This window comes from Drosophila hydei, unplaced genomic scaffold (genome assembly GCF_003285905.1).
Source record: "Drosophila hydei strain 15085-1641.00,03,60 unplaced genomic scaffold, DhydRS2 tig00000383-arrow-arrow-pilon, whole genome shotgun sequence".
Classification (NCBI taxonomy): Eukaryota; Metazoa; Arthropoda; class Insecta; order Diptera; family Drosophilidae; genus Drosophila; species Drosophila hydei.
In genome coordinates, this window is record NW_022045721.1 from 68,845 (window position 1) to 83,513 (window position 14,669).

Here is a 14,669-nt window from a genome sequence, read left to right on the forward strand (position 1 = left end):
ATCCAAAATCCAACAAAAATCAAAATTGCATAAAATATACATAAAACTAAATACATAATTAGAAGGCTCTAGCTCTTAAGACGTTCGAGACATATTTATTGACTGCATTTCAATAATGTTTTTATTCGATAACAATTAAATAGTTATCGAATATTTGAAACAAACTTGACCTGCGCCTGCTATACACGGACCTACAAAAAATTCAAGTCTCTAGCTTATAGATGCTGAGATCCACGCGTTCACACATACGGACAGACGGACGGACAGACAGACTGACAGGTCTCAATCGACTCGGCTTGTCGTCCTGATCAAGAATATATATACTTTATGGGGTCTACCACGCCTCCTTCTGCCTGTTACATACATTTGCACAAAACCATTATACCCTGATTTCCCATTTTCAATGGGATCAGGGTATAATAATTTACAAATTTTCTCCATATGCTAGAAAATCACTAAGAAAAAAAATTGTGTAAGCTTTTTTCTTATAATTAATTCAATAATTTAAAAAAATTAGTTGTCGGCTCTCGACTGCAGCTAGTCCTTCTATATCATTTTCTCACATACCCGCCATCAATATCACCAACCAAGAAGACAGCAAGATGAATAACACTAAAATACAATTGGTTGTGTTTCAAAAGTACCTCTTCTTTGATCCCATTCTCTCACTAACAAAATAACAAGACTATGATCATAATCATGCATGAAGTAGAAAAGATAATACAGACTGTTGAAGTGAGAACCTTGAACATGTCTTACAATTTTGCTCGTCATATACACTGACTGCTTTATGATGTCGGCCATGTCTCTTTCTGCCTGTTACATAAATTTCAATAACCCCGCTATGACCTGAATTCCCATTTTCAAGAAAGTAAGAAGCTATGTGCAGCATGTAAAAAAAATTATTTTGACCCTCTAACGCTTAAGAGTGCCTGAAGACACTTATTACATTATTAACTATAGCGAATAAACTTAAAGCTTTTATATTGCTAAAATATTTTTTGGGAGTTTGTAATGAACACCAAATTATAGAAATGGGAAAAACGATTGTGTCTTATTTTCCTATTACACAACGTGAGTAACCTAGTTGATAATATATTTAATCAAAAGGCGTCGCCCCTCTAAGCTTCCATTTGTTCCTTTACCTCGACGACATTTTCAACAATTTGCTCGTCATATACACTGACTGCTTTATGATGTCGGCCATGTCTCTTTCTGCCTGTTACATAAATTTCAATAACCCCGCTATGACCTGAATTCCCATTTTCAAGAAAGTAAGAAGCTATGTGCAGCATGTAAAAAAAATTATTTTGACCCTCTAACGCTTAAGAGTGCCTGAAGACACTTATTACATTATTAACTATAGCGAATAAACTTAAAGCTTTTATATTGCTAAAATATTTTTTGGGAGTTTGTAATGAACACCAAATTATAGAAATGGGAAAAACGATTGTGTCTTATTTTCCTATTACACAACGTGAGTAACCTAGTTGATAATATATTTAATCAAAAGGCGTCGCCCCTCTAAGCTTCCATTTGTTCCTTTACCTCGACGACATTTTCAACAATAGTGTCTATAAGCCTGCGACTCCCCGAATATGAGGAGGTCTAAACATGGAAACTTTATCGTGTACAATTTTAGTACTATAGCCTTAAAATGTGGTAAGTGGGTTATTCTGTTGAACTATCTAAAACGAACTAACTAAAAACGAAATATATTTGCCTAGTCATAATTCCTAATTTGTTTATTTTTATTCACGAATTGAAGCAAATTAAACATATATTTGTTATCGGGAATATCGGGTTTGCTGTCTGTTTATCTATCTGTATGAACGCAGACCATTTCGCCGTTATTCAAGCTAGAGGTTTGGAATTTGCCTTTCGTCTGATTAAATGTTAGAATTAAAAGATAAGATTAAGATTAAATTAAGATTCCAACGAGGGGCGTGGCAAATCAAGAAATTCTATATCTAGCAGGCTATAAACGTTATTAGTTTTTTTTATTCTATTCATTTAGTTAAGCATACATTGATATAACTTGAGTCATAAAATAAAAATATAAACATAAATTACAAATCCTAAATCTATACAGAGCAATGATATCGCCATCACGATAGTGATATTATATGAACTTAATGAATATTAAGTAATAATAATACAAATTTTAAAGGAAAAAAAGTTTAATTCAAATTTCAATGGTGAGAAATACAACGAAAAAAGTGGCAAGTCACTAACACCTTGGGACATTTTACAAGACTCAAGCTATGCACACTGTTTACAGACAGGATACTTGACTTTAACCTTGACGCGCACACATACTCGCCTTTAGCATAAATAATCCTTATCAGCTTAACATGAAGGGCGTCACTTCTGGTCGAGAACATACATTCCCAACCTACAAGCCTACTGGAAGTGGTAAATAGAAATTCCATATCATCCAAACCTTTGGAGCTGATATTAATAAAAGCTTTATTTTTGTAGACTAGCGACTCATAAAAATTATATATGCGCATAAAAATAGAGTTTTGAGCTTTCGATCTGGGGATAAATTGTGAATGTCGATAGTACCCAAAAAACAGCTGTACAGTATTTAACCGATTTGTAAAATCGCTTGTTCACAAAACTCAAAATACTTAGGTATAGTTCAACAAGTAAGAAAGCTCTAGTCGGGGTGCCCGACTAGGAGATACCCTGATCCCAGTCCTATTTGCGTTTTTTAATATTTTCCGTAGTTTGTATTGAGTATTAAAAAAAAAATAAAACAAATAAAACGACATTACGAGACCAGGATTCGAACCCGGATTGTTTGCGCAACGTGCACCAACTCTACCAACACCGCCACTTCATAATTAAAAAAAAAATAAATAAATAAAACAGTAAAAAATATTCCATCTTCACCGGTCTCGAACCCTAGACCTAGCTGCATACTAGCGTCGCCTCTACCAACGCAGCCACTGCACCTCTTGCAAGAAGAGTTGCAAATTTGAAGTTGAATAGCAGCTGATAATTCAAGCAGTATTCATTCGCAATTTCGATTCTTGGAATAGAAAAGAATACACGCATTTGAATGTATGTGTGCACACGCATAGGAAAAATGCGAGTGCGTGGCGCTGCCGACATGTGCTTTTGCAAATTGGCCAAACGTTTTGTTTAATAACTTCTGTTTTACTTAATGGATTTTAATGAAATTTTCAGCATATGATATACATATCCTATTGGCTTGGTTGTAATGCAAACGCCTTCACATAATGGCCCTATTTCCAACTGAACTTAAATTTTAAGAATTTGGGGATATTTGGAGTCGTGATCCAAAATCCAACAAAAATCAAAATTGCATAAAATATACATAAAACTAAATACATAATTAGAAGGCTCTAGCTCTTAAGACGTTCGAGACATATTTATTGACTGCATTTCAATAATGTTTTTATTCGATAACAATTAAATAGTTATCGAATATTTGAAACAAACTTGACCTGCGCCTGCTATACACGGACCTACAAAAAATTCAAGTCTCTAGCTTATAGATGCTGAGATCCACGCGTTCACACATACGGACAGACGGACGGACAGACAGACTGACAGGTCTCAATCGACTCGGCTTGTCGTCCTGATCAAGAATATATATACTTTATGGGGTCTACCACGCCTCCTTCTGCCTGTTACATACATTTGCACAAAACCATTATACCCTGATTTCCCATTTTCAATGGGATCAGGGTATAATAATTTACAAATTTTCTCCATATGCTAGAAAATCACTAAGAAAAAAAATTGTGTAAGCTTTTTTCTTATAATTAATTCAATAATTTAAAAAAATTAGTTGTCGGCTCTCGACTGCAGCTAGTCCTTCTATATCATTTTCTCACATACCCGCCATCAATATCACCAACCAAGAAGACAGCAAGATGAATAACACTAAAATACAATTGGTTGTGTTTCAAAAGTACCTCTTCTTTGATCCCATTCTCTCACTAACAAAATAACAAGACTATGATCATAATCATGCATGAAGTAGAAAAGATAATACAGACTGTTGAAGTGAGAACCTTGAACATGTCTTACAATTTTGCTCGTCATATACACTGACTGCTTTATGATGTCGGCCATGTCTCTTTCTGCCTGTTACATAAATTTCAATAACCCCGCTATGACCTGAATTCCCATTTTCAAGAAAGTAAGAAGCTATGTGCAGCATGTAAAAAAAATTATTTTGACCCTCTAACGCTTAAGAGTGCCTGAAGACACTTATTACATTATTAACTATAGCGAATAAACTTAAAGCTTTTATATTGCTAAAATATTTTTTGGGAGTTTGTAATGAACACCAAATTATAGAAATGGGAAAAACGATTGTGTCTTATTTTCCTATTACACAACGTGAGTAACCTAGTTGATAATATATTTAATCAAAAGGCGTCGCCCCTCTAAGCTTCCATTTGTTCCTTTACCTCGACGACATTTTCAACAATTTGCTCGTCATATACACTGACTGCTTTCTGCCTGTTACATAAATTTCAATAACCCCGCTATGACCTGAATTCCCATTTTCAAGAAAGTAAGAAGCTATGTGCAGCATGTAAAAAAAATTATTTTGACCCTCTAACGCTTAAGAGTGCCTGAAGACACTTATTACATTATTAACTATAGCGAATAAACTTAAAGCTTTTATATTGCTAAAATATTTTTTGGGAGTTTGTAATGAACACCAAATTATAGAAATGGGAAAAACGATTGTGTCTTATTTTCCTATTACACAACGTGAGTAACCTAGTTGATAATATATTTAATCAAAAGGCGTCGCCCCTCTAAGCTTCCATTTGTTCCTTTACCTCGACGACATTTTCAACAATAGTGTCTATAAGCCTGCGACTCCCCGAATATGAGGAGGTCTAAACATGGAAACTTTATCGTGTACAATTTTAGTACTATAGCCTTAAAATGTGGTAAGTGGGTTATTCTGTTGAACTATCTAAAACGAACTAACTAAAAACGAAATATATTTGCCTAGTCATAATTCCTAATTTGTTTATTTTTATTCACGAATTGAAGCAAATTAAACATATATTTGTTATCGGGAATATCGGGTTTGCTGTCTGTTTATCTATCTGTATGAACGCAGACCATTTCGCCGTTATTCAAGCTAGAGGTTTGGAATTTGCCTTTCGTCTGATTAAATGTTAGAATTAAAAAATAAGATTAAGATTAAATTAAGATTCCAACGAGGGGCGTGGCAAATCAAGAAATTCTATATCTAGCAGGCTATAAACGTTATTAGTTTTTTTTATTCTATTCATTTAGTTAAGCATACATTGATATAACTTGAGTCATAAAATAAAAATATAAACATAAATTACAAATCCTAAATCTATACAGAGCAATGATATCGCCGTCACGATAGTGATATTATATGAACTTAATGAATATTAAGTAATAATAATACAAATTTTAAAGGAAAAAAAAGTTTAATTCAAATTTCAATGGTGAGAAATACAACGAAAAAAGTGGCAAGTCACTAACACCTTGGGACATTTTACAAGACTCAAGCTATGCACACTGTTTACAGACAGGATACTTGACTTTAACCTTGACGCGCACACATACTCGCCTTTAGCATAAATAATCCTTATCAGCTTAACATGAAGGGCGTCACTTCTGGTCGAGAACATACATTCCCAACCTACAAGCCTACTGGAAGTGGTAAATAGAAATTCCATATCATCCAAACCTTTGGAGCTGATATTAATAAAAGCTTTATTTTTGTAGACTAGCGACTCATAAAAATTATATATGCGCATAAAAATAGAGTTTTGAGCTTTCGATCTGGGGATAAATTGTGAATGTCGATAGTACCCAAAAAACAGCTGTACAGTATTTAACCGATTTGTAAAATCGCTTGTTCACAAAACTCAAAATACTTAGGTATAGTTCAACAAGTAAGAAAGCTCTAGTCGGGGTGCCCGACTAGGAGATACCCTGATCCCAGTCCTATTTGCGTTTTTTAATATTTTCCGTAGTTTGTATTGAGTATTAAAAAAAAAATAAAACAAATAAAACGACATTACGAGACCAGGATTCGAACCCGGATTGTTTGCGCAACGTGCACCAACTCTACCAACACCGCCACTTCATAATTAAAAAAAAAATAAATAAATAAAACAGTAAAAAATATTCCATCTTCACCGGTCTCGAACCCTAGACCTAGCTGCATACTAGCGTCGCCTCTACCAACGCAGCCACTGCACCTCTTGCAAGAAGAGTTGCAAATTTGAAGTTGAATAGCAGCTGATAATTCAAGCAGTATTCATTCGCAATTTCGATTCTTGGAATAGAAAAGAATACACGCATTTGAATGTATGTGTGCACACGCATAGGAAAAATGCGAGTGCGTGGCGCTGCCGACATGTGCTTTTGCAAATTGGCCAAACGTTTTGTTTAATAACTTCTGTTTTACTTAATGGATTTTAATGAAATTTTCAGCATATGATATACATATCCTATTGGCTTGGTTGTAATGCAAACGCCTTCACATAATGGCCCTATTTCCAACTGAACTTAAATTTTAAGAATTTGGGGATATTTGGAGTCGTGATCCAAAATCCAACAAAAATCAAAATTGCATAAAATATACATAAAACTAAATACATAATTAGAAGGCTCTAGCTCTTAAGACGTTCGAGACATATTTATTGACTGCATTTCAATAATGTTTTTATTCGATAACAATTAAATAGTTATCGAATATTTGAAACAAACTTGACCTGCGCCTGCTATACACGGACCTACAAAAAATTCAAGTCTCTAGCTTATAGATGCTGAGATCCACGCGTTCACACATACGGACAGACGGACGGACAGACAGACTGACAGGTCTCAATCGACTCGGCTTGTCGTCCTGATCAAGAATATATATACTTTATGGGGTCTACCACGCCTCCTTCTGCCTGTTACATACATTTGCACAAAACCATTATACCCTGATTTCCCATTTTCAATGGGATCAGGGTATAATAATTTACAAATTTTCTCCATATGCTAGAAAATCACTAAGAAAAAAAATTGTGTAAGCTTTTTTCTTATAATTAATTCAATAATTTAAAAAAATTAGTTGTCGGCTCTCGACTGCAGCTAGTCCTTCTATATCATTTTCTCACATACCCGCCATCAATATCACCAACCAAGAAGACAGCAAGATGAATAACACTAAAATACAATTGGTTGTGTTTCAAAAGTACCTCTTCTTTGATCCCATTCTCTCACTAACAAAATAACAAGACTATGATCATAATCATGCATGAAGTAGAAAAGATAATACAGACTGTTGAAGTGAGAACCTTGAACATGTCTTACAATTTTGCTCGTCATATACACTGACTGCTTTATGATGTCGGCCATGTCTCTTTCTGCCTGTTACATAAATTTCAATAACCCCGCTATGACCTGAATTCCCATTTTCAAGAAAGTAAGAAGCTATGTGCAGCATGTAAAAAAAATTATTTTGACCCTCTAACGCTTAAGAGTGCCTGAAGACACTTATTACATTATTAACTATAGCGAATAAACTTAAAGCTTTTATATTGCTAAAATATTTTTTGGGAGTTTGTAATGAACACCAAATTATAGAAATGGGAAAAACGATTGTGTCTTATTTTCCTATTACACAACGTGAGTAACCTAGTTGATAATATATTTAATCAAAAGGCGTCGCCCCTCTAAGCTTCCATTTGTTCCTTTACCTCGACGACATTTTCAACAATAGTGTCTATAAGCCTGCGACTCCCCGAATATGAGGAGGTCTAAACATGGAAACTTTATCGTGTACAATTTTAGTACTATAGCCTTAAAATGTGGTAAGTGGGTTATTCTGTTGAACTATCTAAAACGAACTAACTAAAAACGAAATATATTTGCCTAGTCATAATTCCTAATTTGTTTATTTTTATTCACGAATTGAAGCAAATTAAACATATATTTGTTATCGGGAATATCGGGTTTGCTGTCTGTTTATCTATCTGTATGAACGCAGACCATTTCGCCGTTATTCAAGCTAGAGGTTTGGAATTTGTCTTTCGTCTGATTAAATGTTAGAATTAAAAGATAAGATTAAGATTAAATTAAGATTCCAACGAGGGGCGTGGCAAATCAAGAAATTCTATATCTAGCAGGCTATAAACGTTATTAGTTTTTTTTATTCTATTCATTTAGTTAAGCATACATTGATATAACTTGAGTCATAAAATAAAAATATAAACATAAATTACAAATCCTAAATCTATACAGAGCAATGATATCGCCATCACGATAGTGATATTATATGAACTTAATGAATATTAAGTAATAATAATACAAATTTTAAAGGAAAAAAAAGTTTAATTCAAATTTCAATGGTGAGAAATACAACGAAAAAAGTGGCAAGTCACTAACACCTTGGGACATTTTACAAGACTCAAGCTATGCACACTGTTTACAGACAGGATACTTGACTTTAACCTTGACGCGCACACATACTCGCCTTTAGCATAAATAATCCTTATCAGCTTAACATGAAGGGCGTCACTTCTGGTCGAGAACATACATTCCCAACCTACAAGCCTACTGGAAGTGGTAAATAGAAATTCCATATCATCCAAACCTTTGGAGCTGATATTAATAAAAGCTTTATTTTTGTAGACTAGCGACTCATAAAAATTATATATGCGCATAAAAATAGAGTTTTGAGCTTTCGATCTGGGGATAAATTGTGAATGTCGATAGTACCCAAAAAACAGCTGTACAGTATTTAACCGATTTGTAAAATCGCTTGTTCACAAAACTCAAAATACTTAGGTATAGTTCAACAAGTAAGAAAGCTCTAGTCGGGGTGCCCGACTAGGAGATACCCTGATCCCAGTCCTATTTGCGTTTTTTAATATTTTCCGTAGTTTGTATTGAGTATTAAAAAAAAAATAAAACAAATAAAACGACATTACGAGACCAGGATTCGAACCCGGATTGTTTGCGCAACGTGCACCAACTCTACCAACACCGCCACTTCATAATTAAAAAAAAAATAAATAAATAAAACAGTAAAAAATATTCCATCTTCACCGGTCTCGAACCCTAGACCTAGCTGCATAGTAGCGTCGCCTCTACCAACGCAGCCACTGCACCTCTTGCAAGAAGAGTTGCAAATTTGAAGTTGAATAGCAGCTGATAATTCAAGCAGTATTCATTCGCAATTTCGATTCTTGGAATAGAAAAGAATACACGCATTTGAATGTATGTGTGCACACGCATAGGAAAAATGCGAGTGCGTGGCGCTGCCGACATGTGCTTTTGCAAATTGGCCAAACGTTTTGTTTAATAACTTCTGTTTTACTTAATGGATTTTAATGAAATTTTCAGCATATGATATACATATCCTATTGGCTTGGTTGTAATGCAAACGCCTTCACATAATGGCCCTATTTCCAACTGAACTTAAATTTTAAGAATTTGGGGATATTTGGAGTCGTGATCCAAAATCCAACAAAAATCAAAATTGCATAAAATATACATAAAACTAAATACATAATTAGAAGGCTCTAGCTCTTAAGACGTTCGAGACATATTTATTTACTGCATTTCAATAATGTTTTTATTCGATAACAATTAAATAGTTATCGAATATTTGAAACAAACTTGACCTGCGCCTGCTATACACGGACCTACAAAAAATTCAAGTCTCTAGCTTATAGATGCTGAGATCCACGCGTTCACACATACGGACAGACGGACGGACAGACAGACTGACAGGTCTCAATCGACTCGGCTTGTCGTCCTGATCAAGAATATATATACTTTATGGGGTCTACCACGCCTCCTTCTGCCTGTTACATACATTTGCACAAAACCATTATACCCTGATTTCCCATTTTCAATGGGATCAGGGTATAATAATTTACAAATTTTCTCCATATGCTAGAAAATCACTAAGAAAAAAAATTGTGTAAGCTTTTTTCTTATAATTAATTCAATAATTTAAAAAAATTAGTTGTCGGCTCTCGACTGCAGCTAGTCCTTCTATATCATTTTCTCACATACCCGCCATCAATATCACCAACCAAGAAGACAGCAAGATGAATAACACTAAAATACAATTGGTTGTGTTTCAAAAGTACCTCTTCTTTGATCCCATTCTCTCACTAACAAAATAACAAGACTATGATCATAATCATGCATGAAGTAGAAAAGATAATACAGACTGTTGAAGTGAGAACCTTGAACATGTCTTACAATTTTGCTCGTCATATACACTGACTGCTTTATGATGTCGGCCATGTCTCTTTCTGCCTGTTACATAAATTTCAATAACCCCGCTATGACCTGAATTCCCATTTTCAAGAAAGTAAGAAGCTATGTGCAGCATGTAAAAAAAATTATTTTGACCCTCTAACGCTTAAGAGTGCCTGAAGACACTTATTACATTATTAACTATAGCGAATAAACTTAAAGCTTTTATATTGCTAAAATATTTTTTGGGAGTTTGTAATGAACACCAAATTACGTACGAAAGCTTCAAAAGCTTTCAACGGTTATTTTTGTTTTCGTACTTATTGTTTTGCTTATAAAAGTAAGTATATGAAACTAATTTATTCCGTGATTTTTTTTTTTTTTGTGAAAGTTTTGTTTATTTACTACTAAAATAAAGTTACAGAACAGCAATTACATAAAAGATGTGTGTTTTTGCACCGAAATAGTGATAAGTGCCTTGAGACACTTTTGGGGCTTAACGCCAACTTTTGATGCTAGCTAGCATCTATTTCACAGCTGCTTGCAATTTTTACGTTGCTTTTTGCTTATTGTGTGATTTTTTTACTAGAAATTAAAATAGTGAAAGAAATGGCAGCGCGTATTCGTTATAAATTATCCGAATTGTCTGATGAACTGTTGCTGGAACTGTTTGAGTCAGTCCCATCGGATGTGGAAGTCTCATGCCCATCAAGTGACGACGAGGGCGGAGACTCTAATGTGGTAGAAGCTATGAACACTGCATTAGACGAAGCAAATACTTTATCGTTTTATAAAAAAGAAAATGTACAAACTGTAATTCAGGAGTCTGAGCCAGTATATACCCAAAAAGCCACACAAATGGGGGATCAAGTTATTAATCTTATATGATTCTTTTGGTTATGCATACCGCTTTAAGATCTACAGCGGTGCAGGTGACAACGTGATCCTTCCTGGTTACCCCAATTGGTGCTGCGGCCAACATTGTTGGACGTTTAACAAAAACCGAACCAAGTTTCCAGCACCACATTGTTTAATCGTATCCCCAATTGCATGCTGCTAACGATAGAACCATTAACAAAAAGCCAAGAGGTTATTCAACAGAGTTCAGTGGCACCTCATATGGGATCGAAATTAGTAATGTGCTGTGGAAAGACAACAAGTCTCCTCGGTATGACAGGAAATCGAAGCGACAGATCAAAGTTGATTGTCCACAAATTATTCGAGAATACAACTCTCATATGGGCGGCGTAGATCTAATGGATAGTTTAATGGGACGGATGGGACGAACATGGTACTAAAACTCGTGTTGCCGCAACTCGAATTTTTTACCACCTAATCGATATGGCAGATACAAATTCATATATTTTATAAAGACGTATAGAAAGAGAGAATGGAAGCAATAGCAAATTATTCGAACTCCCAGATTTTCGCGAATCAATTGCAGCAGGTCTGATTTCATTTCACAGCCAAAACTTTCGGGGTCGTCCAATTAATGCTAACATAAGTCGATCTTCTCCAGGACGAACAGTATTGTCACCATCCTTTAAAAAAGACCGCACAATGCAGTCGCCAATCTCTCAGCGAACTTCACAGTTGGAACTCAAACTTGGTCAAAAATCTAAGCATCCAATATCAGACGTATGGTTTGACCAACTTAATCATATACCTGAATGGTTGGATCGAAATAATGGAAAAAAATGGTGTAAACACTGTAAAACTTCGCAAACTCAATATTTTTGCTCAAAATGAAAACTGCATTTGAGCTGCCCAGTCAACAAAAATAGTTTTTATCAATATCATACAAAACAATAAAATATAAGTTAGATTTTTAAAAATGATTTTTGTATACTCAAAGTCCCATAAGTGCCTAGAGGCTCTTAATCAGTTTTTCTCACTTTACAGGTAAACAAAAACTGATATATTTTTTCTAATTACATATTTGAGTTTAGGAGCCAAAAATCACTATAAAAAATGTGCCTTCAATTTTCTTCAATTAATGTAGAAAATAAATAGTCTTAGAGGGTTAAATGAAAATTTTTAGACTCAAATATATAAATAATTATAAGAATTTTCGTTTGTAAAATATTTAATTAAGAGTCATCTTGACATAAATATAATTATTATATATATAAATTATTTATTATTGGTGTAGCGTAGTGTGATGTACGTCTGCCTTCGATGAGGTTTCAGGAGAATGAGCGAGTTTCTTGACATCTTACTTGTAATGATGGTACAAATGAAGATTGTAACGATAGTTACACAACGTTGTCGATAATGCCGATAGTATTAATTTCGTTAATAACGAGTTGTAAATAACTTCTTGTTAACTGTGGCGCTTTTAAAATTGTTGCCGTCCTCGGCAATGCTACACCTTTGGTGAATTTCGACTTGACTATATTGGTTCTCCGACTTCGACTTTGGTCGTCTATATAGGCGTAAAATGTTGCCAATTTGTTCTCTAACGACGTCGTCAATGGCCTTTTAAAAGATACTTCCCACATTCTTCAGACCGAATGGTAATCGACTGAATTCGTACTTGCCACGATAACCAAAAGACTGTTTTTCGCGGTCCTGTTCCGCTAAGTAAATTTGGTGGTACCCGGAATTTAAATCCAAAGTTGTAAAAGATTTGCCATTTCCTAGGTTCGCTAGGATCATGGGAATACTTGATGCCGTCTTTTAAAAGGTATTTTATTTCGTTATTTAGGAAATCTGCTACGGGTATGGGTAAAGCTTGGAATATATCGATTCATTAATTTCCGTTCAGATCGTGCCAACGACAGAAGTGTTAAAGGGTAACGCATTGTTAGAGGTCGAGAATATTTTAATTTTATTAAGAATCGTGCTTTTGAAATCCTTTTTAAAAGAATTGGGTTCAACATATTATATTATTGACAGCTGTAAAGTTAACATTGTCATTGTCGTGATGATGAAGTTGTTCCTAAGTGTTTTGGTAATTTATTGTGCTCTTACGCAAGTCTAATACCGCTTCTGCCTGTGTTAATAGGTCGGAGCCTACAATGGCATCAAATGAACTGAGCGTGTTCAGCAGAAAGAAAAGTGGCACTTTATGGGCTTTACATAATTTTTCGCCGCTCATGTGTTCATTAGGATTTTCAGTATTCTCCCAGCCAACTGTCACTCGATATATGGCAGTCGGGAGCACTTCCTGAAAAAATTCAGGTCATCGTCCTGTGAATCATTTTCGTTATTAATGCATACAACTGCGTTCTCAACTACGTCTGCATACCTTTGTCCATCTTAACTACGGCGGTGTTTGACTACATTATTTACCTTTTGACGTCTCTGACTTAACATACGCTCTGAAGTGTTTCGCCTTTTTTTGAGTATTACTCCGAGGTTTCTCTCAACCAGTTTTTTGTCTTAACCTATATACCGATGGATCAACATCCATGGATCAAAATCGTGAATTTGCCTTACGGAGTCCTGTTCAATAATTTTCGAGTTGTGTTCAGTGTTTTGTGGTCAATTAGTCTTTCCCCTGTATATCCTGAAAGCGGGTATTCTGTCTGCCACCTCCCCCTTCACAGTTCTTTTCTTCGGTTGCCATGGTATAAGACAATGGCTTTAATACTCCATTAGACTTGAGTCACCTTGCCTAACCATACTTAATTGCTGTCTGAGCACCTGAAGAGATGTACTGTCAGCATAAAAGCTATCCAGCCTAGCAATGATCGCATCGAAATTTAGCACTGTGCTGTGCGATGTTCGAGCTGCACCGCAAATTTTATTTCTTTAAAATGGTCACAGCTTCGTTATGGGCCTAATTCCTGCGTATCGCCTAAAACTTTATACGCATGTATGGCTGCTTGCCTCCAAGACACGCCAACCGCTCAACTCAATTTAAAATTACTAAAGTTAAAATTTGACTCAACTCCCAATTATTAGTTAACGCTCACTCTATTAGTTAACGCTGTCAATCTTTCTAAATATGTTTTTTCTCTTACTTATTATTTTCCATTTTTTTTCGGAATAGTCACTTACATGGTCTTTCTTTGGGTATGATTTCCTTATGGGAGCACAATAAAAATATAATCCCGTTGGGCGAAAATGATTTATTTTTGATGTAGCGTAATATGATGTACGTATGCCTTCGATGAGGTTACACAAGAGAGTTTCTTGACATCTTGTAATGATGGTACAAATAGGGCATGTAACGATAGTTACAAAACGTTATCGATAATATCGATGGTATTAATTTCGTTAGAAATGAGTTGTAAATAACTTCTCGATATATATACATTTATATGTATATATATATGTATATTTATATATATATATATATATATATATATATATATATATATATATATATATATATATATATATATATATATACATAAATTTATATATATATATATATATATAAGTTAACGAGTGCCCCTCGCACTCAGTTG

General features: G+C 34.7%; 1 protein-coding gene across 4 annotated transcripts in view; it reads right to left on the reverse strand.

Annotated features, from left to right (window-relative positions):
• Window positions 1-14,669, reverse strand: part of LOC111596455 (scoloptoxin SSD976) — a 90,265-nt gene that overhangs the window by 34,443 nt on the left and 41,153 nt on the right. The window contains exon 1 of one of the 4 annotated variants that reach the window (XM_023310685.1): window positions 14,257-14,386. The exons of the other annotated variants lie outside the window; for them this stretch is intronic. The gene's annotated coding sequence lies outside the window, so the exon portion shown is untranslated. Of the gene's footprint in view, window positions 1-14,256; window positions 14,387-14,669 lie in introns of those variants that run through there. 4 annotated transcript variants of the gene reach the window in all.